This window comes from Xenopus tropicalis, chromosome 3 (genome assembly GCF_000004195.4).
Source record: "Xenopus tropicalis strain Nigerian chromosome 3, UCB_Xtro_10.0, whole genome shotgun sequence".
In the NCBI taxonomy this organism is placed as follows: Eukaryota; Metazoa; Chordata; class Amphibia; order Anura; family Pipidae; genus Xenopus; species Xenopus tropicalis.
In genome coordinates, this window is record NC_030679.2 from 96,637,155 (window position 1) to 96,658,935 (window position 21,781).

Consider the following 21,781-nt stretch of genomic DNA (forward strand, 5'->3'; position numbering starts at 1 on the left):
TTTAAATGTACCTGTATTGTGCATTGCATGTGTGTACATATATCTGCAGCAGCTGGTAAAAATGGTATGTTACAGGGATGACTAGAAGGGGGTCCCTGCATGCAGCACATACTTCTACTGTGTCAGTTTGGCATCTCTAATATATAGTGGCCCATGATTAAAGGAATCATGGGAGTGAAAAGGAAGGAGCACACTCACAAAACTATGCATTCTCTGTTTAAAAATGGCACCTTTTTTAAGTGGAAACACAAGTGGATATTAGGTGGTGGTGTAATCAACAGTATCAGTGTTTATGCTGACAGTGTGTATGGCTGTGGGTTAAAGGAAAAGTCCTCTTATCCCGGGAAGGTGTAAACAGTGCCAGTAACTAGTGTGTCTGGTTCTGAAGGACTTGAGGAAATAAACATAAGAGAGCTGCCCTTGTTCAATTAAGTTTTGGATGATCTGAACAATTAAATGAACTGCAGGTTTGGGTAGTGCGTTCAGGCACCCATGTTATGAAAGTCTGCAGAGTGGTTGTGGGAACTGCTCAGTCTCAAAAGCAGGAAGACTGTTCCTGTTGAGTTGAATTGGACAGAACCCATTTGTGCAGATTGGCTCAGATTCACATTCCTAAGGCGGGGGGTAAGTTCTTAGCAGTCTTGAGGGAGGGGGAGCAGGAGAGGGGAGAGAGGAGAGAGCTGCATGTCTCTGGCACGTTATTTAATGATTTACTTTGTCTCTGTAATAACAATACAGTATCTGGTATCCTATGGATTGCTTTAGATGTCTCGTGGTATGGTTTTCCCGATAACAGAAAGTCAAAGCTCCCTTATCAAGCAAACCCCAGTTCTGTTGCATTACATGGATCTCATAGTTGCTTATAAGGGTTTACATTACATTATCTGGAAATCCATTATCCAAAATACTATGGAAAGTGTTGTTGCAGCAAATGTATGGAATTTAATGCCTTGTGATATGTCAGATGTAGGATATACCATTTAAAAAAACCATAAACATTTATATTTTAAAAAGTAAAATGCTATGCCCCTGGTCCACCGGCCAATGTGTATTTATGCCCAGATACCTCTGTCCCTCTGTCAGTGATTTACCCTAAATCAGGACCTTTGGGAGGTATGCATACATAATAAAATAAGACATTACAGACTGTAATGGATGTTTGATCATTTGTTTCACTAAGAGGTTTTATTTTGAGGTATAAATTATTAGTGTGCTTCCTCAACCTAACATGTTTTCTTACTAGAAACAACTCAGCCATGCTGTGTGTCGGTAGGGCACTGCAAACTGCTTAGTCAGAAAAGTGCACGAGTAAAAAAGCCATTTAGAACAGCAGCTTGAAAACAAGAGTGGGTTCAAAAAATCACAAAATCTCATTAAATATACAATGTATAGAAGTACAGCCTATTCTGATCCCAGTTTAACAATCTACCTGTGTGTCTTTGATACTACTGAAATGTGTTATGTGCTTGGTTTGTGGTGCATATTCTCCACCTAACAATGAAAATAAATATAAATTGAACAAATAACTATGAAAGGATAGAAGAATACAAGCAGCACAAATCCCCTTTACCAATATTATCCAATTTTGTCACATGTAGCCTGGTGCTAGCATGGTATGATGAGAGTGGTAACCTTTTTATACGTTTGCTTGCAGTTCATTAGGTACAAGTCAGTTGCATGGTAGATGCGTACCACAGAGTGAGCATTGGAATGAACAACTTCTCAAAGTAAATGTTTATTTCGTGGCTCCATCAGTGTACCCTGTAATTGGCACCGCATGCACCAAAGCAGGTGAAATCAGTGATTTAGGGCACGGTTAGCCATTTGTGCTGGATTCTTAATCCTGACAATCGCATATTGCGGCATGATGGTAACATCAGGGGACATGGCAAAGCAACCAGTGGGCAGTTTTCTAGAACAGAAATCCCCAGAAAAATCCATAACCTTTGGTTTAAAATGGGACAGGTGGCAACTAGGTTTTTAAAGGGCGCAATATTGTGCTTGGACTTGTGTTTGCAAGTGAGGCCTTATAGCATTGTGATATGAAGTGGCCTGCTATTTCCCCAGTAAAATTGTATTTTATTGTTTGTTTCATTGGGTATAAGCATAGCTGTTTAACTTAGTGAGCTCTGCTTTTGCTCACACTTTGTACTGAACAATTCAAGATACTTGTGTGCATTTTCTTTATTTATTATGTATAAGTGCACATTAATCTGCCAGACTTGAGTCTGACAGATCCATCTCTGAGAAATGGAATATGTTAACTAGCTTTACGGTAAATGCGGATCCTTTTTTGTTAACACTTTTGGCACGGAATACAAACTCAATAACAGCACCCACAAAGCATTTATAAAAATGCATAGCCAAGTTTTAAAGCCTAAACTATCCTCAGATAATTACAAACTTTATTTAACTAATTTTTAATACCAGTGCATTAATGCTGTTTTTTTACATATTGGAAGGGACCTATTATTCAGAATGCTTGGCCTGGGGTTTTCTGGATAAGGGGTCTTTCAGTGATTTGAATCACCATACCTAAAAAATAATTTAAACATTAAATAAACTTAATAGGATTGTTTTGCCTCCAATTAGAATAAGGGATGCACTGAATCCACTATTTTAGGATTCAGGCGAACTCTGAATCCTGGGTGAAAGGGTTGGCCGAATACCGAACCCGAATCATAATTTTCATATGCAAATTAAGCAACTAAGGGGTTAAAAAGAACCCGCAGCACAACGAGCGGTGAAAAATCTATCACTTCTGTGTTTATGTGACAAAAACTCACGTGATTTTAAGGATTTGGACTTGGCTTGGCCAGGATCATGGATTCAGCCGCATCCTGCTGAAAAAGGCCGATCCTGAACCGAATCCTGGATTCAGTGCATCCCTAATTAGAATTAATTATTCAGGTACAAGGTACTGTTTTATTATAACAGAGAAATAAATTAATCCAGATCCAGAGACTATGCCTAGAATCTTTAGCCTATAGCAACATAGGACATCTGCTGTTTGCCACAAATTCACAGGAGTACTAGCAAATGGGTACCTATGTATAAAATGAACAATAACTTTTCTGTTAGCAAATAAAACTTTTTATCGAAAAAACAATATTACCACAGGTAACATGTATGTTGTACAGGTATAGGATCCCTTATCCGGAAACCTGTTATCCAGAAAGCTCCAAATTACGGAAAGGCCATCTCCCATAGACCCTATTATAAGCAAATAATTCTAATTTTTAAAAATCATTCCTTTTTATCTGTAATAATAAAACATAACCTTGTACTTGATCCCAACTAAGATATAATTAATCCTTATTGGAGGCAAAACAATCCTATTGGGTTTAAATGATGTTTTTATTTTTTAGTAGACTTAAGGCATGGCGATCCAAATTCCGAAAAGATCCCTTATCTGGAAAGCCCCAGGTCCTAAGCATTCTGGATAACAGGTCCTATGCCTGTACTATTTTATGCATTTTCAGGAAACACTTTATATTGTCAAGACAGTATAGTAACACTATTACTCTCCAGCAGGTAATATGTATGCTACCTTTGTTTTAGAAGTTGGTATTCCCTTTGTGATTTATGTCTAATCCCCTGTGTTTAAGGCATCATAGAATCTACGTTTCTTGGTTTCTCTTTAATCAATGCTGCTCTATGTGTTGGTGTGTTGGCAGTAAAGTACTGTATTTTGTTTTCACTGTTTCTTAATATTTTCCAAAATATTATTTTGATGTTGTTTTTTTTTTCCATAATCCCAGCTTGACTGTGGACATGAAGTGAGACATATCACTGATACATCAAAAATCCACAATTGTTCTTGTTCTTCAAGTGTAAATAGCATTATTTTGTTTGAGATGGTGGTAGCTCCAGGGTTCCCCAGCACCAATAGGTGCACTTTTGCATGATTCCCATTAGAAGGAAAGGCAAGGAGCAACTTTGGACACAAGTAGTCTAAAGGGCACATTATGTCCATTTTTGTGAGACCAACTGCTGTCATAAAAGAATGCTATAGTGTTTTATGCCGAAGGGATCCTTCTGTAAAAAGCAAATCTCTGGAAAATAAAACATTGCCTTTTCAAAAAGGACTCTGTGAGAAATGGCATTCCTGTATTTCAGAGATATCTAGATAATGTGTTTCCAGATAATGACTCCTATAGCTGTACTTTTAACCAATTTGAAAGGATCCATCGGTGCTCATTTTCCATGGGACAGTATGTAAAAACGGAAAGTGCATGTTGGTAGAATAGGAAAAGTTGTGCTGAACAATATTATTTATTTTAACCAGCTGTCGACTTCTAGATTTGACATAACTGTTTATGTATCAGAAATCTGTTGTTTTCGGCACTGCAATGTAAGCTGCAATAGGGTTTGTTTACATCTGCGGATGTTATTAGTGATCTGTGTGCTGAATGTTTTAGTGATTAATGTTTGATTCTTTTCCATATAAAATGAAAGACTCTGTAAACAGGTTGCGTATGTAGTGTCCATTTCTCCCTTTGTCTGTGACACGTGCACTAAGAGAAACTACTGATGTATCTGTCTCCACAACATATGGTCCAATGGCAATTTATTCTCAGATGCAAACCCCAGACATCTTTCCTTAATATCAGCTGTGGTATTTGGGTTCATTGCAAAGCTTGCTTCCAAATCCATCATGACTCTCAGTGTATATTCACACACTGCACTAAAGCATATGGTGAGCTGCCGGAGGGGCCACTTTGTACCTTTTTGTTCCTGTAATTGCTCTTAACAGCTAATTTACGGTAAGAGTCTTTCTCTATGGGTCATTACAATTGTTGTTGCTTCCGTTTTCCCTTTGCCAACAAGCTGCTGTGTCCTCTTTAAACAGCAGTGCCGTTCATTCAGATACTGGTGCAGTGCTGCAGAAAGCATACAGACACAATGCGCGAGAGTACCATGTCTGCAAACGACTTTGTACATGAGTTATTCTACAGTGTTACAGCAGCCTTGTGATTGATTTGTATAGCACTGCCAGCAAACTCATTGGCGATGCACTGGGAATGGGCTCTGTACCCCACTCTGTGGATAGCAAAACAGTTTCCCCCCCCACAATTTCTTGTCATCTATTTAATTTCTGCCAAGAAATGATAATTAGCACCTAAATGATCATTAGCTAGATTCTAAATAGGGAATCATTTTAGTTTGCTAGAGGCTACTGAGGTTGATTGCTATGATTATAAGACTTTTTAATATGATACACAGATGGCTTATCTATTAAATTAATAGTGTACCTGCAGTTGCACTGGGATGGGAATGTTCTGCATGATAAAATGTAAACAACATAATTTGACTGCCACTGCTTAAATTTATTTTATAATGTGTTCAAGTGTACCTGTTGTGCACGCCATTACATGTATAGGATCTTTTATCTGGAAACCTGTTATTCAGAAAGCTCTGAATTACAGGAAGACCTTCTCCCATAGACTCCATTTTAAGCCAATAATTCCAATGTTTTAAAATGATTTCCTTTTTCTCTGTAATTATAAGACAGAGCCTTGTAGTTCATATCAACTGACATCTAATTAAACCTTTTTGCATACAAAACAATCCTATCGGGTTCATTTAATGTTTAAATTATTTTTTAGTAGACAAAGTATGGAGATCCAAATTACGGAAAGACCCCTTATCCATAAAACCCCAGGCCCTGAGCATTCTGGTTAACAGGTCCTATACCTGTACAAACATGCAGAAATATTTATAATATTTTAATATCGTTCAAAAAAGCAACAGTCACAGATTTTCAAAATGCAAAGATGGAGGAGCTACATTTTAAAAGTTTATTTCATTTCTAGCGAGGTGCAAACCAAATAAAATAGCATATAATAAGTATATATACTATATATTAGTTAATTGTCACAAGTTTGATGAACATGGAATGTGTTAATAAAATATAATTTTACTTTTTGTGTTTGCTGTAATATTAGTTTATTTGTACTTCCTTTCCATGTACCTGTATTATACCTTTGCTTTCTCTCTGACTTTCCCCTTTTTCTGTACTGATCTTTAATTTTTTGTTCCCTCTTTCTGTCACCTTGTTCCCTGTTTTTCACGTTTAGCTGTTTTTCTTTAACCAAGTCTGCTTTCATATTCTGCCATACAGTGTCTGCCATATCTCTTTCCTTCTGTTCTCTTACTGCCTTTATTTAGAACATTTTCTTTTTTCTTTTCCTCTATCTCTCTCTCTCTTGCACCCCATTGGCTGTCTTTTGTTTTCTCTTGCCCTTGTTCCTTCCCCTTTGTTTTTTGTTATAAATGTGTGCCTTGTCTTCAATTTCTGATGTGTGTTTAGAGGGGGAGCATATCTATTCCTAAATCATACTCCGGAACGAAAAGTGACAATTTTTCTTCAGTAATTAGATTAGTGATTCTAGAAGCAGACTTGAGCTTATTACTATAAAGCAGAGAACTTGGACCAAATTAAGAAGACCTTAAAGTGACATATTCCTGTCAATGATAGGAATTATCACTAAGTATCACTAAAAACAAATCTGACCAGTGTTCACTTGCATTAGAAAATATTTATAGTAGTCAAGATTCTGGTCTTTACAGCTGTAACAGGTCTCCCCATCTTGAATTGTGTTTGAAGTGTCAGTGACACTGTACATGCTCAATGTGCTCTGGGCAGTTGTTGTGAAGCTAAGCTTAGGGGATGTTGCAAACTATCAAGCAGAAAATAAGATTTACCTGTAATAGAAGCTGATGGTAGTGGGCTGATTATTAAATTTTGATGCTAATTGCACTGCCATGTACTAATAGTATGTATTATTTTAGCCTAATACTGTGACGTTTATTTTTGTATATACAGTATATTGTGCACTGGCCCCTAAGCTCAGTAAGTGACAGCACAGAGCATGTGTAGTTACATAGTTACATAGGGTTGAAAAAAGACCAGTGTCCATCAAGTTCAACCCATCCAAGTAAACCCAGCACACCTAACCCACACCTACCAATCTATACACTCACATACATACACTATATATACAACCACTAGTACTAACTGTAGATATTAGTATCACAATAGCCTTGGATATTCTGATTGATCAAGAACTCATCCAGGCCCCTCTTAAAGGCATTAACAGAATCTGCCATTACCACATCACTAGGAAGGGCATTCCATAACCTCACTGCCCTCACCGTGAAAAACCACCTACACTGCTTCAAATGGAAGCTCCTTTCCTCTAATCTAAAGGGGTGACCTCTGGTGCGCTGATTGTTTTTATGGGAAAAAAGAACATCCCCCAACTGCCTATAATCCCCTCTAATGTACTTGTACAGAGTAATCATGTCCCCTCGCAAGCGCCTCTTTTCCAGAGAAAACAACCCCAACCTTGACAGTCTCACCTCATAGTTAAAATCTTCCATCCCCTTAACCAGTTTAGTCGCACGTCTCTGCACTCTCTCCAGCTCATTAATATCCTTCTTAAGGACTGGAGCCCAAAACTGCACTGCATACTCAAGGTGAGGCCTTACCAGGGACCTATAAAGGGGCAAAATTATGTTCTCATCCCTTGAGTCAATGCCCTTTTTTATACAAGACAGCACTTTATTTGCTTTAGTAGCCACAGAATGACACTGCCTGGCATTAGACAACTTGTTATCAACAAAAACCCCTAGATCCTTCTCCATTAAGGAAACCCCCAACACACTACCATTCAGTAGATAGTTTGCGTTTATATTATTTCTACCAAAGTGCATAACTTTGCACTTATCAACATTGAACCTCATTTTCCAGTTTGCTGCCCAGTTATCTAATTTTGTCAAATCGCTCTGCAAAGCAGCAGCATCCTGCATGGAACTTATAGTTTTGCACAATTTAGTGTCATCAGCAAAAATAGAAACAGTACTGTCTATGCCCACCTCCAGGTCATTAATAAACAAGTTAAAAAGCAAAGGCCCAAGGACTGACCCCTGCGGTACTCCACTAACCACACTGGTCCAATTAGAAAATGTTCCATTTACAACCACTCTTTGTAATCTATCCTTCAGCCAGTTCTCTATCCAATTACAAATATTATGTTCTAGGCCAATATTCCTTAATTTGATCATTAACCTTCTGTGAGGTACTGTATCAAACGCTTTAGCAAAGTCCAAGTAGATGACATCAACTGCCATTCCAGCATCGAGGTTCCTGCTCACCTCCTCATAAAAGGCGACTAAATTAGTCTGGCAAGATCTGTTACGCATAAAACCATGCTGGCACAAACTAATAGTATTGTGAACTGCAATGTATTCAAGTACCCTATCCCTTATTACCCCTTCCAAAAGTTTTCCTACTACTGATGTCAGACTAACAGGCCTATAGTTTTCAGGCTGAGAACGGGATCCCTTTTTAAATAACGGCACCACATTAGCAATCCGCCAGTCTCTTGGCACCATGCCAGACCTCAATGAATCCTGAAAAATTAAGTGAAGAGGTTTGGCAATCACAGCGCTCAGCTCATTTAATACCCTGGGATGAATCCCATCCGGCCCTGGACCTTTGTTTACCTTTACATGTTCAAGTCTCTTTTGAATTTCCTCCCGAGTGACCCATGCGCCAGTAGCTAAATTACTAGAACTGGGCATATTACAAGGGAAGCCTTCATTATCTGGCTCCTCAGATGTATAGACAGATGAAAAATAAGAGTTCAAAATTTCAGCTTTTTCCCCATTCTCATCAACCAACTTACCCCCCCGTGATAATAAAGTTCCCACCCCTTCTTGCTTCATTTTTTTACTATTCACATAATTAAAAAATAATTTAGGATTCTTTTTACTCCTAGCTGCAATATCCTTTTCCATTTCTATTTTAGCTTGCTTGATAGCTTTTTTGCATGCTTTATTTGCTTCCTTGTACCTGATGAAAGTTTCTGCTGTCCCAGCTAACTTGAATGCCCTAAAAGCACGTTTTTTCTTACCAACCTCGACAATAACACTTTTATTCAGCCATAAAGGTTTTGCTTTGCGATGCCTCTCCTTGCTTACAAGGGGGATATACTGTTGTGTATACCTACAAAGCAATGTTTTAAAGATGTTCCATTTTCCTTCTGTGTCTAACCCCATGAAAAGCCTTTCCCAGTTGACACATTGCAGAGATGCCCTTATACTGGCAAAGTCTGCACGTCTAAAATTGAGCGTATTAGTTACTCCCTTATAGCGCTGTCTCTGCAGCATTATCTCAAAGGAGACCATGTTGTGATCACTGTTCCCCAAATGCTCACCCACACAAATGTTAGAGATGAGTTCATTATTATTAGAAATCACCAGGTCCAAAATAGCGTCATTCCTAGTGGGTTCTTGAACTGCCTGAAATAAAAAAGTTGTCATTTAGCATATTTACAAACCTACTAGCTTTTTCTGACTTAGCCACCCCATTACTCCAGTCAATGTCCGGATAATTAAAGTCCCCCATAACAACAACTTGACCTAGTTTTGAAGCCTCCTCCATTTGCAACAATAGCTGGGCCTCATCCCCCTCATCTATACGGGGTGGTTTATAGCATACACCAATGATCATTTTCTTTGTGACCTTCAGCCCTACAGAAATTTCTACCCAAAGAGATTCGACGTTTTCATTGGTAATGTCTTTATTACATGGCTTTAAGTCTGACTTTACGTAAAGACAAACCCCTCCACCCTTTTTAATCTCTCTGTCCCTCCTAAAAAGTGTATAACCATTTAAATTCGCAGCCCAGTCGCATTTATCATCCCACCAGGTCTCAGTGATACCTATTAAATCATAATTTTCAATACATGCAATAGCTTGCAGCTCCCCTAATTTACCCGACAAGCTACGCGCATTAGCCAGCATGCAGCGGAGATTTTTACTTCTCCCTCTGATGTTTACATTAGCTAAGGGAGAATTAGAGCTAAGGCAATTTTGAGACTGCTTTCCTTGTAACGGAAGCTCCTTATCTGATAAACTATATGCCCCCCTCACTCCTCCCCCACAACCCTTTGCTAGTCCCCCTACCCCGTCTACACTAATTTTCCCATGGAATTCTAGCTCACCCACCCCCCCCTTGTCTAGTTTAAACACTCCTCCAACCTCTTAACCATTCTCTCCCCTAGCACAGCAGACCCCCTTCCATTGAGGTGCAATCCGTCAGGGCTGTATAGATTGTACCCCAAGGAAAAGTCAGCCCAGTGCTCTAGGAACCCAAACCCTTCCTTCCTACACCAAGACTTTAGCCACGCATTTAGCTCCCTAAGCTCCCGCTGTCTCCCTAAACTTGCACGCGGCACCGGCAAAATTTCCGAAAAAATTACATTGGAGGACCTTTGCCTAATCTTAGAGCCTAGATCCCTGAACTCACTCTTTAAAGTCCCCCACCTACCGTTCATTTTGTCGTTAGTACCGATATGTACCAAGACAGCCGGGTCATGCCCAGCCCCTCCCAATAATGTGTCAACCCGATCAACCACATGCCGAACCCTGGCAACAGGAAGACAGCAAACTGTCCGGTTGAAGCGATCCGCTTGACAGATTACCCTGTCCACTTTCCTAATGATCGAATCCCCTATAACCACCATCTGTTTAGTCCTAGCTCTGCTCTCCTCCCCACCACTACTAGTGAAACTGGTCTCCCGGCTGTTAGAGAGATCAGCCTCACCTAGAACCGCCAATCCAGAGTTCACACTCCCATCTTCTTCACACAATCTGGCAAATCTGTTGGGATGCGCAAACCCTGGAGCAGCCTCCCTTTTCCTTTTCCCCACACTAGATCTTCTAACTGTCACCCAGCTTACTGCCCTATCATCCTTTTGCTGTTCCCCTCCCCCCCTACTATCTGACCCCACTAGTTCTTGTTCAGTTAACAAGAGACCCCTCTCAAGATTGTTGATTGAACGCAGTGTTGCGACGTGTTCCTCTAGGACTCTAACGCGAGCCTCTAAAGTGGCAATTCGCTCACATCCACAACAGAGGTATGCACTTTGTAACTGTTGTTCCACAACTGCATACATGTGGCAGGCTGTGCACTGTGTCAGACCTTCAATGTTGCTACAACTCATTCTCCCAGTTACAAGAACAGTTAAACAAACAAAAAAAAAAAGGTGTAAGGACTTGTAGTAAATACCTTGTTTTTAACTCCCTTAGTGTTTAACTCCCTGAGTTTATAACTCCACTTACAGAACCCCCACTTCAAGAGCAATCACTTACAGAGCACCTATCACCAGAGCAAGCTCCACTAGAGTGCCTGTGGTTCTATTTATGCAGTCTGTAAAGGTGAACTAATCAAACCCCACCCTCCTCAAGCTGAGGGTAATTACAAGGGAATGTAACCTGCTGTAAGCCTATGGATCCCACAAACTTTGTAAATTAGCTCCAAAAACAACAATTACTTATGAAAAAAATAAATAAAACCCAACAGTTAAAAAAAACACAATGGTTTTGATAAAGTTAGTAAAGAATACTTATCCCTTTTTAGTTGAAATGAAAGCAAGTTGATTCAACCAGCCACCAGCCTGTTAGTAAGCAGTAGTGACTCAGCAGAAAAGAAGATGGGGAGCTACTGGGGGAATCTTTGGGGGCACAGATCTTCCCTGCTAAAGGGCTGGGTTGCCTTGGGCTGGTACAGAAGCCTTTGACATTATGCGCGTTATTTCTAGCCTACGTCTTTTATTAAGCTTTAGTTCTCAGTAACATTTTTGAAGTGAACATTTCTATGCATATAAGCTCAGGAGGTTCTTGCATCTATCATTATTTAGTACATAAAAGTGGCCTATGTATTGCTCTGCAGTACCTGATGCTATTGGGTTATCAACTGTGAAAGCCTTCTTGTTTGTAAAACAAACAAAATGTATTAAAGTCATAAACCTACAAATGAACCTGACTTTAATAGCATATTTTGGCTTAGTGATGATATATGCTGTAGATAAAGATCTCTGTTATGATGAACAAATGACATGTTGCATTATACCATGTTCATCCAAAAGCACCATTACAGCCTGCTTTATGTATATCTCAGTGGGAAAAAAACATATTTGCCTATTATTAAAGAAAATACATTTTTGATATTTTTCAAGGTTGCACATAAAGTCAGAATTGAACATCATGGTCCATGTTTGACCAATAATGTATAAGTAAGGCTGCGCTTGCAGTACACAGTTATGTGTCGACTGATTATTGATTGTTGGTTGTAAATTGTAAACTAAAAAAGTACTTAACTACTACGGTAAGTAAAGACTAAACTTAATAAAGCTAATGAGCCAATTCTCATAAAAGAATTAGGATGTAACTTTGTCATTATTTGATCTTGTTATCACCATTTCCTTTTACATTAGAATAGAATAAAGTGTTTTAATATTCATTACGTCTTTTGCCTATTTTGGATTTACTGAATGATATTAATTTCTTGTGCTTTATGAATTGTTGTAAATTTTTTACAGTGGCTGTGTACAGTAAAATAAAATATAAAGGATATTCACTGATACACAGTGAACATTGTTGTTTTACACACACATAATCCTGTCATTTATGGGGCATACAGTATCTGTATTGCAGTGAATTTCAGTTTTTTGACCGAAAATAAAAGGTCTCAGGCTCCAACATTTGACTGATTATACTATCAGGTCTTAGCTGATTGTTCATGAGAACAACATAAAAATTGGGGCAGTCGCTAAATACTATGCCTTGATTCAGATCACCACCCAGACCCCAGTCTCATATGTTTTTGAACTGGGTTAACTTATCATCTTCCAGTGCCCCCCCCCCCCCCGCTCTCGCTTGAGCATGCACCCACGGGAGGGGGGGCAAATGGCACGAAATTAGGGGTAAGTGAAAGAAGAGGTACCTGCTTACATTATTATTTAAACAATTTATATTTATACTGTTTATAAACAGTTTATATTGACTGCACACATTGAAACTATTATATATATTAGTATTTATATGGAAGGCATACATTTATTTATTTTTCTGTCCCTTAGATATCTCCAGAAGCTTTCTAATTCCTTGTGCTTGAAAAGAAAAATTCTACAAACCATGGGCCTCAGAATGCAGCTACACAGAATATTACCAAATTGGAACAGTTCTTAATGCAACCATAGTTCTAATAAAGGTAAGTGCAGACTACATAATTAGTATTGTTATGCAGCTGTAAAGTTAGTCATTGTTAGTGTGACTAAATACCAAGGACCCTGTTATTTTATTTGTTAACATGTGCTGTAATTCCTTTAATGTATGCATTAGAAGTCTGATATTATCGGATCTAGGTTGAAACGGGCAGGGCAGCGTTTTACAGGTTTATATCATGGGTGCATGGGTTACTGGTTTGGTTGAGAGATCAGTTTCTATCAGTGACTGTTATTGTGTTGAAGAATGGAGCTTGTGTTGTTTCCTTTAGTTTTGATGATTAGTCTTCAGTTCATACAGCTTAAAGTGAAGCATTAAGAGGGGCATTCCATGCTTAAGTGAATTTATCAGATTCACTTTGCTAAAGGTGATGGCAGTTTATTACAGTGGGAGCTGCAAATTAGCTGTAGTAGACTCCAGAATTTTAAGCTGTATCATTTGGCAAGCACAGTGGGCATATATTTTCCTGTTTGTGCCAAAAACATGATTTCCAAACACAGTATGGCAATAATGCAACTTAACAGACAAAGATGCACTATAACAGACAAAGTTGCCTGGTATAAGATATAAAATGCTACACACAGTAAGAAATGTATTTTTGTAATAAAATCCAGGAACACAGTGGTTATAAAAAGCTTCCACTGTATCATTTTATATGTGCCAGTTATAAGTGCCGTTAATGCATAGAATCTTTGAGACTTGTGGCAAAAAAAACCAAACATTTTATTAATTAACATAACTGTGTACATTCAGAATAGACATTCCTACAGGGGTCAATAATGAAAAAATAAATCAGATAAGTCAAGTCGGCTGACCCTTCAGTGGTCATTCAACCATAAAGGACAATGTGCATCCTCCACTAAATGGAACAGCTCTGATTTTGTCCCAGAGGAGCCATTTTTAAACCTGTGACAGTGTTGAACTGTTTAGCACCTTAGTCCTCAGGGACTTTAACCCAAGCCTTGCATCAAAAGCCCAACATTTTACTTTCCAACTAGTTTTTAGAAAGCTGGAAATATGTAGCAGAGGAAGGCAAATAATTCAAAAACTTCAAAATAAGGAAGACCAGTTGCAAAGTTACTAGAAATAGGACATTCTTTAACATACTAAAAGTTAATTTAGTACCTTAGTTTAATCCTCAAAAGGGGAGAAGCCAAAGAAAACCTATTTAGGCTCACAGTGTAATGCAGCTTGTTCCATTGAAAAATTCATTCTTGGACTTGGTGCAATGGAAAGCAGAGGGACTTTAAGATCCAAAATTAGCACTTCACCAAGGAACCAGTTAAGGGAGTGGGTGCATTACTCTGGGGCAGGGGGTGGTGGATAACTAGCAACTATTATTCTAAGCAATTTTTGATTAATCATGAATTAAACATTTTCAGGAGGTTTAAAGTGATTTTTAAAGATAATTGCTATTAAAGCAGCATCTCTCTGGATGTTTGTATTATGTGCAGTAGAACAGAAAGCCAAACCAGCTGCTTAGTAGACCTGGAGGAAAACTGAATTCTGCTTTATTGTTTCTAGTTAAATATAATTATTCTTCACCAAAAGCTGAGGTAAGTATGAGATCATCTGTATCCAAATCTAAAAACCCACAATACCCTTAATAATATGAACACTGTTAATTGTCTTGTCTAATAATAAATTGCATTTCAACAGAGAGGAAACGCAGCACATAAATATATATAGGGTTATGTAAGATCACAAGTGCAGTTGCAGTCCTGCAAATTTCCCCACAGTCATTTGGGTGTAAAACCTCTGTCATTAAGGTACTTGTGTTAAAACGTGCTCCTTGCTGAGTTCAGAGCTGCTCATGCCTTCAGTTCTGAATTGAGCACTGCTGCACCAACTGAATCGGGGAAACCCCAAACCTACCGCCTCCTGATTTCAGGGTTCTTTTAGCTCGAGGTATCACGAGTTCGAATTCCAAAATGGGTAAAATTCGGATTGGATACGATAATTTCTGATGATCGCAAATGTCACAAAAATGCTTACGAAAAAATCGAAATAGTCACGATAATATTGTATTGGCACTCCAAAAGTCATGAGATTTTCGTATTGAACGATCGTAAACAGCGGGAAAACCTTTCCGACTTGATCCTTCTTGAACCTTTTGTGCATGATTTTGGAAGGCTCCCATAGGACTCAATGGCACTGTGCAGCTCCAACCTGGCCCAAGGAAAGTCACGATACCTAAGCTTGAATGAATCCGAAACTTTCGTACTCGGCGCAACAATACGATTTTGTTGCACAAATTTTTTCGCAAAGTACGAAAAGTCGCGCAAGGTACAAAATTGTTGCAGAAAATATGCTTAGTATGAAAAGGTCGCATTCAGAGCGTTCGTACATTAATAAATGTGCCCCTATATGTTATTTTATAAGATTTCCTTGATTTTTGCAACCTTCCATTTCAGTCCGCTATTACTTTTTATTGTGTGGTTAATAAATGGTTGCTTGTACAAGTGTGACTTGAGGCTGCTTTTTCTGCTTATCTGTATTTTGGTTTTCCCTACATGGCTGACATTAATCATGGCATTTATAAGAAGGCTGCATTTGTTACAGTCAGCTGTAGAGTGCTGCTGTGTAATGCTGAGTAGTCACTTTACTGCTTTACTTTGCTTTATTTTCATTTGTGCCTTGTGTGAGCCACGTGAGATCCCTTGGGGCTGACTGACGTGAGTGTATCTCATGCAGTAGGAAGTCATTAATTTATTTTAGCATATCATCAATTAATAGAACAGTCTGTCGTCTTTATCCTTTTTAAACCTTATATTGCTCAAATGAGTTTGATTTATGTTTTGAATTGAAGCGCGGAGAGCACAATCTGATATATAGTTAAGTATGTGAAACATAATACTGTACTGTGTGAATTTCACACCCCAGATCTAGATCTGGAAATAGAAAATACAGACGTACGTCTTTACTATTTCTGTTGCATGAACACATGGATGTACAGACATACAGACTTTTGCAAATGCATGTTTATAGAGAAGCTAAGAAACTAAAATGCATAACAGAAAAGTGTTAAAGGGTAAGCTCACCTTTAAAGAAATGTTTAGTGTGTTACAGATGGACCCATTATAAGCAACCTTTCAACTGGTTCTTCTTTTTTTCTCTTTAATGATTTTTGAATTAGTAGCCTTCCTTTTGTGCCTCTTTCCGGCCACCTACTGAAAATCTGTTCACTTAGCCCAGCAACCTAAATACAGATTGACTGTGAAGCTTCAGTTGTGAAGCTTTTGTTGTTTTTTTCAGGCCCTCTGCTAGAGGTATGGGAACCGATATCCAGAATGCTTGGGACCTGAGGCTTTTCGGATAAGTGGTCTTTCTGTAATTTGGATCACGATGCCTTAAGTCATTTAAACATTAAATAGAATTTAATAGAAAACAGAATTGTTTTGTCCCCAATAAGGATTAATTATATCTTAGCTGGGATCTAGTACAAGGTACTGTTGGGCCTGTTTTTAAAAAAAACTTAAATTATTTGATTAAAATGGATACTATGGTAGATGGCCTTTCTGTAACTTGGACTTTTCTGGATAACGGATTCCATTTATTTTTTGGTCTTCCTAACAGCTTCCTTGGTTGCTAGGTTTATTAAAGGAACAGTAACACCAAAAAATGAAAGAGCTTTAAAGTAATAAAAATATAATGCACTGTTGCCCTGCACTGGTAAAACTGGTGTGTTTGCTACAGTAACACTACTATAGTTTATATTATAAGCTGCTGTGTAGCCACGGGGGCAGCCATTCAAGCTGGAAAAAAGGAGAAAAGGCACAGGTTACATAGCAGATAACAGATAAGTTCTGTAGAATACAATAGTGTTTTATCTGTTATCTGCTATGTGCCTGTGCCTTTTCTCCTTTGAATGGCTGCCTCCATGGCTACACAGCAGCTTATTTATATAAATTATAGTAGACTTTCTGAAGTAAACACACAACTTTTACCAGTGCAGGGCAGCAGCACATTATATTTTAGTTACTTTTATACACTTTCATTTTTTGGTGTTACTGTTCCTTTAAGCCTTAGCAAACAGATAGATGAAGCCTGAAATCTGCACACACAAAAAAATCTAAAACAAAAACCTCAAAAAGAGGTTCTGTATTAAAGCATTAAAATGACTCGAAAGTATCAAGAATTTAAGTTACCTGTCTCAAGGATATACTGCAGCATTTCATTGGCTCTCAGAGGAATTGGTAAGATGATAGTACAGTAGTATGTTTGCACATGTGGATGACCATAATCACTAGTTAGGCCATTTAACTCACAAGGTGATTGGTGCAGTCGGTACTGTCAACTGCAGGCACAACACACAGTCCTGCTTTGGCTCATTACCACATACGTTTGCCAAATGATGTCCTCTGTCACCAGGTGCAACACACTTAAGTCAAAAGTTATATTTCATTTTTTTTTTTTTGTGATGATTACTTAAATTTGTTACACATTTTTGTTCTTAATTTTAGTGCATTTTAGCTTCTTGAGGTATGCTATATGTGGGAATTAAGACTTGTACACCTGAAGTTCTTTAATTTAAGTTTTTCTACACACATTTAGTTTATAGGGCTCATTTACTACCACTAAGTGCAGTTGTGGTTGAGTAAGTTTGCTGCAGCCAGTTGCACAAAAAAACCCCAGTCTCCTTGTATTTTTGCATTTTAGCATTATCATGCTCAGCATCTATTCCATCCTGCCCCCTCTTGTGAACCTTATTGACGCAGGGGGCCCTGGAGCTGGACCACAAAGGTGGTTCCTCTAGGGCCCCAGACATAAAAGATTTGCCCTCTGGCAACCACAGTGCTCTGGAACTATGTAGAAAATGCTGCATTGTGGGTAAAAAATGAAATTTGCACTGTGCACATTGTCAGTGTTTGTAAATGAGCCATGGTGTTCCACCTAGTGCTATTTTTTTTCTACAATTATATTTTAAGTGTTATTGCATGTACTTGTTACCATGAATCTGTTAATGTGGAAATTACGTGTTTATTATACAGATTTACAATATAAATCCTGTTTAATTTTATATGTACATGTGTAAGGCCCCAAGCAGGTTGCTTAATTCAGTGACGCGATGAACCAGAAGGCACATCTGCTACATTCCAGCAGACAGAGCTATAACTTTGTATTAAAAGAAGATGTGGTTGGAATGAAATGCTAATGTTTCCTTTTTTAGAGCCAGAAAACTCCTCTGTGTGACTTATTTGGACGGAAGCAGCAGACTAGAAGTCTCCACTTCATACCATATCTCAGCACCAAACCTGCTTCTTGTTATCAAGCACCATGTTTAATTAAGAACAGGAATAAAAATTAGAGCCCAGGAATAAAACATTTCAGCTTCAGAATGATTCTTGTTTAAAGAGAACATTTTTAATTTAAACAATCTAAAGAAAAATAATCCATAAATTATAATTCAGATGCCACAGCCTGTTCAGAAATCTGCCATTGAAAACTTGAAGAATAAATGGTATTTATGGTGTTATTTGCCTCTATATTAACAGTCTATTTGTTATTCTATCGATGTATGGTTTTATATGTGATTATTATACATTCAGGTCCAAGAAGACAACGAGAGTTATTTTTAAAATGGCTGTGCCTGCGTCGCTTGGCAGTTTTCAGGAACAATCTATCATGAAATCACCCTTATCTTTTGACCTTCACATTGAATGGAGTTAATATGTAGTTTAGCTATTTTTAAAGCATTTGTGTGAAGTATAAAGGTGGCATTTACTGTTCTCTGGCAACAGAATTACATTTGGTAAAGAAACAGTTGCCGTTCTAAAGAAGAGCAGAGCACAAAACAATAATATCTGTCTTAAACTCTTCATAAATTGTACCTCTCAGCACTTAAATTGGTCTTCCTTCCATCATTTTCTACAGTTGAGTTCTACAGATGTGACTCAGATGCAAACATTCCATTCTATTATGGAAACCCATAGGGACAGAGAGCATTGTGACCATGTGATATACCCCCAAGCCCGCTGACACACTAACCTCACTGTGTAATTCAGTCAGATAACCCTGGTTCCCCTTAGCCAAATGTTAAAGGGTTTCTGTAGTCAGTAAAATGTACCCTCAAATACAGGTTAAACCAGAAAGGTGCTCTTATCCTCTTCCTAGGAGGGCTGGCGGCACTCCAATCTATAGAGCAGAGTGGGAGTCAGTGAGAGCCTGCTGACTGCAATTACATAAACATCCACTCATGTCCCATTTGCTGCTGCCCTGCTTAATAGAAAAGAGTGCCAAACTCCCTCCAAGCGAACTATCGGAGGGCTACTTTGTTTAACCTGCTGGTTAAGTTACCTGGGCTCCTGTGAGAATGGGCCTGCCAAGAAGTACAATGGGGCCAATGGGAGAAAAGGGGCTCTATAGTTGCAAAACTTGGCACCCTTTTAATGACTATAGATCCTTATAACTTTAGTTGGTTGCTTTGGATGGAGAATTTCTATTCAACCATGTATAATTTATATAACTGTACCTTTTTTTTTTTTTTTTTTTTAAATGCCGGTCTTGATTCTGTTTAACTTTAAAAAGTAAACGTTGAAGTTTCTGAAAAGAAAGGGCACAAACCCATGTCTAGCCTTCAAGCTTTCTATATTATGCTTCCCAAGAATGGAAGATTGCTCTGCACAGAATAATTATCCCTGGTATTCTTATGGTACACATCCCTTGCTGGTGCCCTTTGCTTTTGTATTGCTGTCCGAGGGAGGAAAAGATGGTAAACATTACTGTTACAATTACAATCTGACTTTATGGCAGGCATTTTGATAAAACATAAGGTCTGAGACTGTGAGCCTTCTTGTATTGCTAAAAGGTCAGAAACCCCACAGTCTCTCAAGCCAGATAAAGTAGCACATTATAATAATAAATCATTCTCCATCTTAGCATAAATAATATTTAGGGAATTTCATTAATCTTATTAGTGTAAAAATCTGCACAATGAAAAGGGAGAGTTGAGTGTTTTCCTACGCATATTGAGGTAGGCATCAAAAGTAAAAGAGCTTTTGAAAAAAAGCCATACAAACATTAAAGGAGAAGGAAAGGCTAATAAAGAGTTAATCTCAAGCTGCAGGCATACCTGCAGTTGTCTCAATAGTGCCCTTAAGTCTCCCCATGTTTCACCTGTTCAGAAGATCTGAAGCCAAGCAGGAAGAAAAAACGCTGAGCTGTGTAAAGAAGGTTCCCATAATGCCTCGCTCCTGCACTGACACATTCTTCATTTTCTCCTTTAAACAACATATCATATTAAGGGCCTGATTCACTAAAGTTTATCGCACGCTTTTTTGCGGTAAAAAAGACGCGACAATTAGCGCGCGATTCACTACAGCATTACCGCATGCGATAAGTCGCATTTTCGCATGCGGTATTTCTCGCGCTAGTTTTACCGCATACGTTCATTTCCGTGCTGAAAAGAATATGATCGCATGATTCACTATAACTTTTGCGCGCTAAATATCGCATTCGGCTATGCGAAAATTAACACCTACTACAGGCAGGCGAAAAATTATACAAAAGTACAGTAAATGATTTTTTGCAATAAAATATGGACTTACAGTGTTATTTATTCAAGTATGTGTTTCCCCTAGAGTGACGCAGCCGCCAGTTTGCAGGGAAATGGTCATTTTTAATACAGTAATTTTCCGCAAGTATTGGCGTGTATGGCTAACATGGCGTGCGTTCATTTGCGCGACTATTTATATTTGGCTACAAGTGATGAAATGTTTCGCCAGGCATGGATTCGCAGCGAATTTTTGGATGTGCGTTGAATTTTTTTGCGGCGGATTTTTTCATGCGTTTCGCAAAACAATCCGCCAATGGCGAAACGCCTGAAAAAATTTGCCACGCAAAAATTCACCGCACATACAAAAATTTATACAAGCGTCAAAAAATAATAGTCACAGCAACAGTTTTTTTGCCCGCACAACATTTTTGCCGTTTCGTGGATCTTTCGAAAGATTTGCTAATTTTCACTAAAGATAACCAGAACACATTTGCTCATCACTAGTGGCTACTATTTATAAGCATCTACTATTTATATGATACCATTTATATGCTACCATTTATATGTGGCTAATATTTATATACACCATTTATATGCGGCGACAATTTTTATACACTATTTCTAAGCTACCATTCATATGCGGTGACTATTCGCGGGCGTAATTTAGCACATGTACCAGCAAATACCGCATTGAAATAGTCTTCGCGAGTTAAATAACGCATGCAATATCGCTCGTAAAAAAGCGCGAGTATGCTTATAGTGAATCGTGCGAAAAATCGCCAAAATTAAGACGCGGTAAAAATTTTAACGCACGCTATAAATAGCGCACGTTAAATCGCACTTTAGTGAATCAGGCCCTAAGTGTCCTATTAAAGAATCATACCAAATTGGCATATACATATCAGTAAATATTTTCTTTTTACTTTTTTTTTTTTTTTACCCCTTGAGCCACCATTTTGTGACGGTTTGTATGCGCTTATCTGACCAGAAGTAATGCAGGTCTAACAGAAAGAAGTGTGAAAGACAGAACTTTTTGCGTTAGTATGTGCTAGTGCACAGTTTGTGTAATGAAAGTGTTATTTTGACACTAACTGCTATTCCACCTTAAAGCAAGTTTTAAAATATGTGCCATGCAGAATAAAATTTTGCAGAGTCTAATATTTGTTGGTGCTTTATGTGAAACATATTTAGACACTAGTTTAGACACT

General features: G+C 38.3%; 1 protein-coding gene across 3 annotated transcripts in view; it reads left to right on the forward strand.

Annotated features, from left to right (window-relative positions):
- The window catches only part of otud7a (OTU deubiquitinase 7A), a 137,958-nt gene that overhangs the window by 49,926 nt on the left and 66,251 nt on the right, over positions 1 to 21,781 (forward strand). For all 3 annotated transcript variants that reach the window (XM_012970864.3, XM_004917921.4, XM_004917925.4), the window contains exon 3: positions 12,934 to 13,064. The gene's annotated coding sequence lies outside the window, so the exon portion shown is untranslated. The remainder of the gene's footprint in view (positions 1 to 12,933; positions 13,065 to 21,781) is intronic.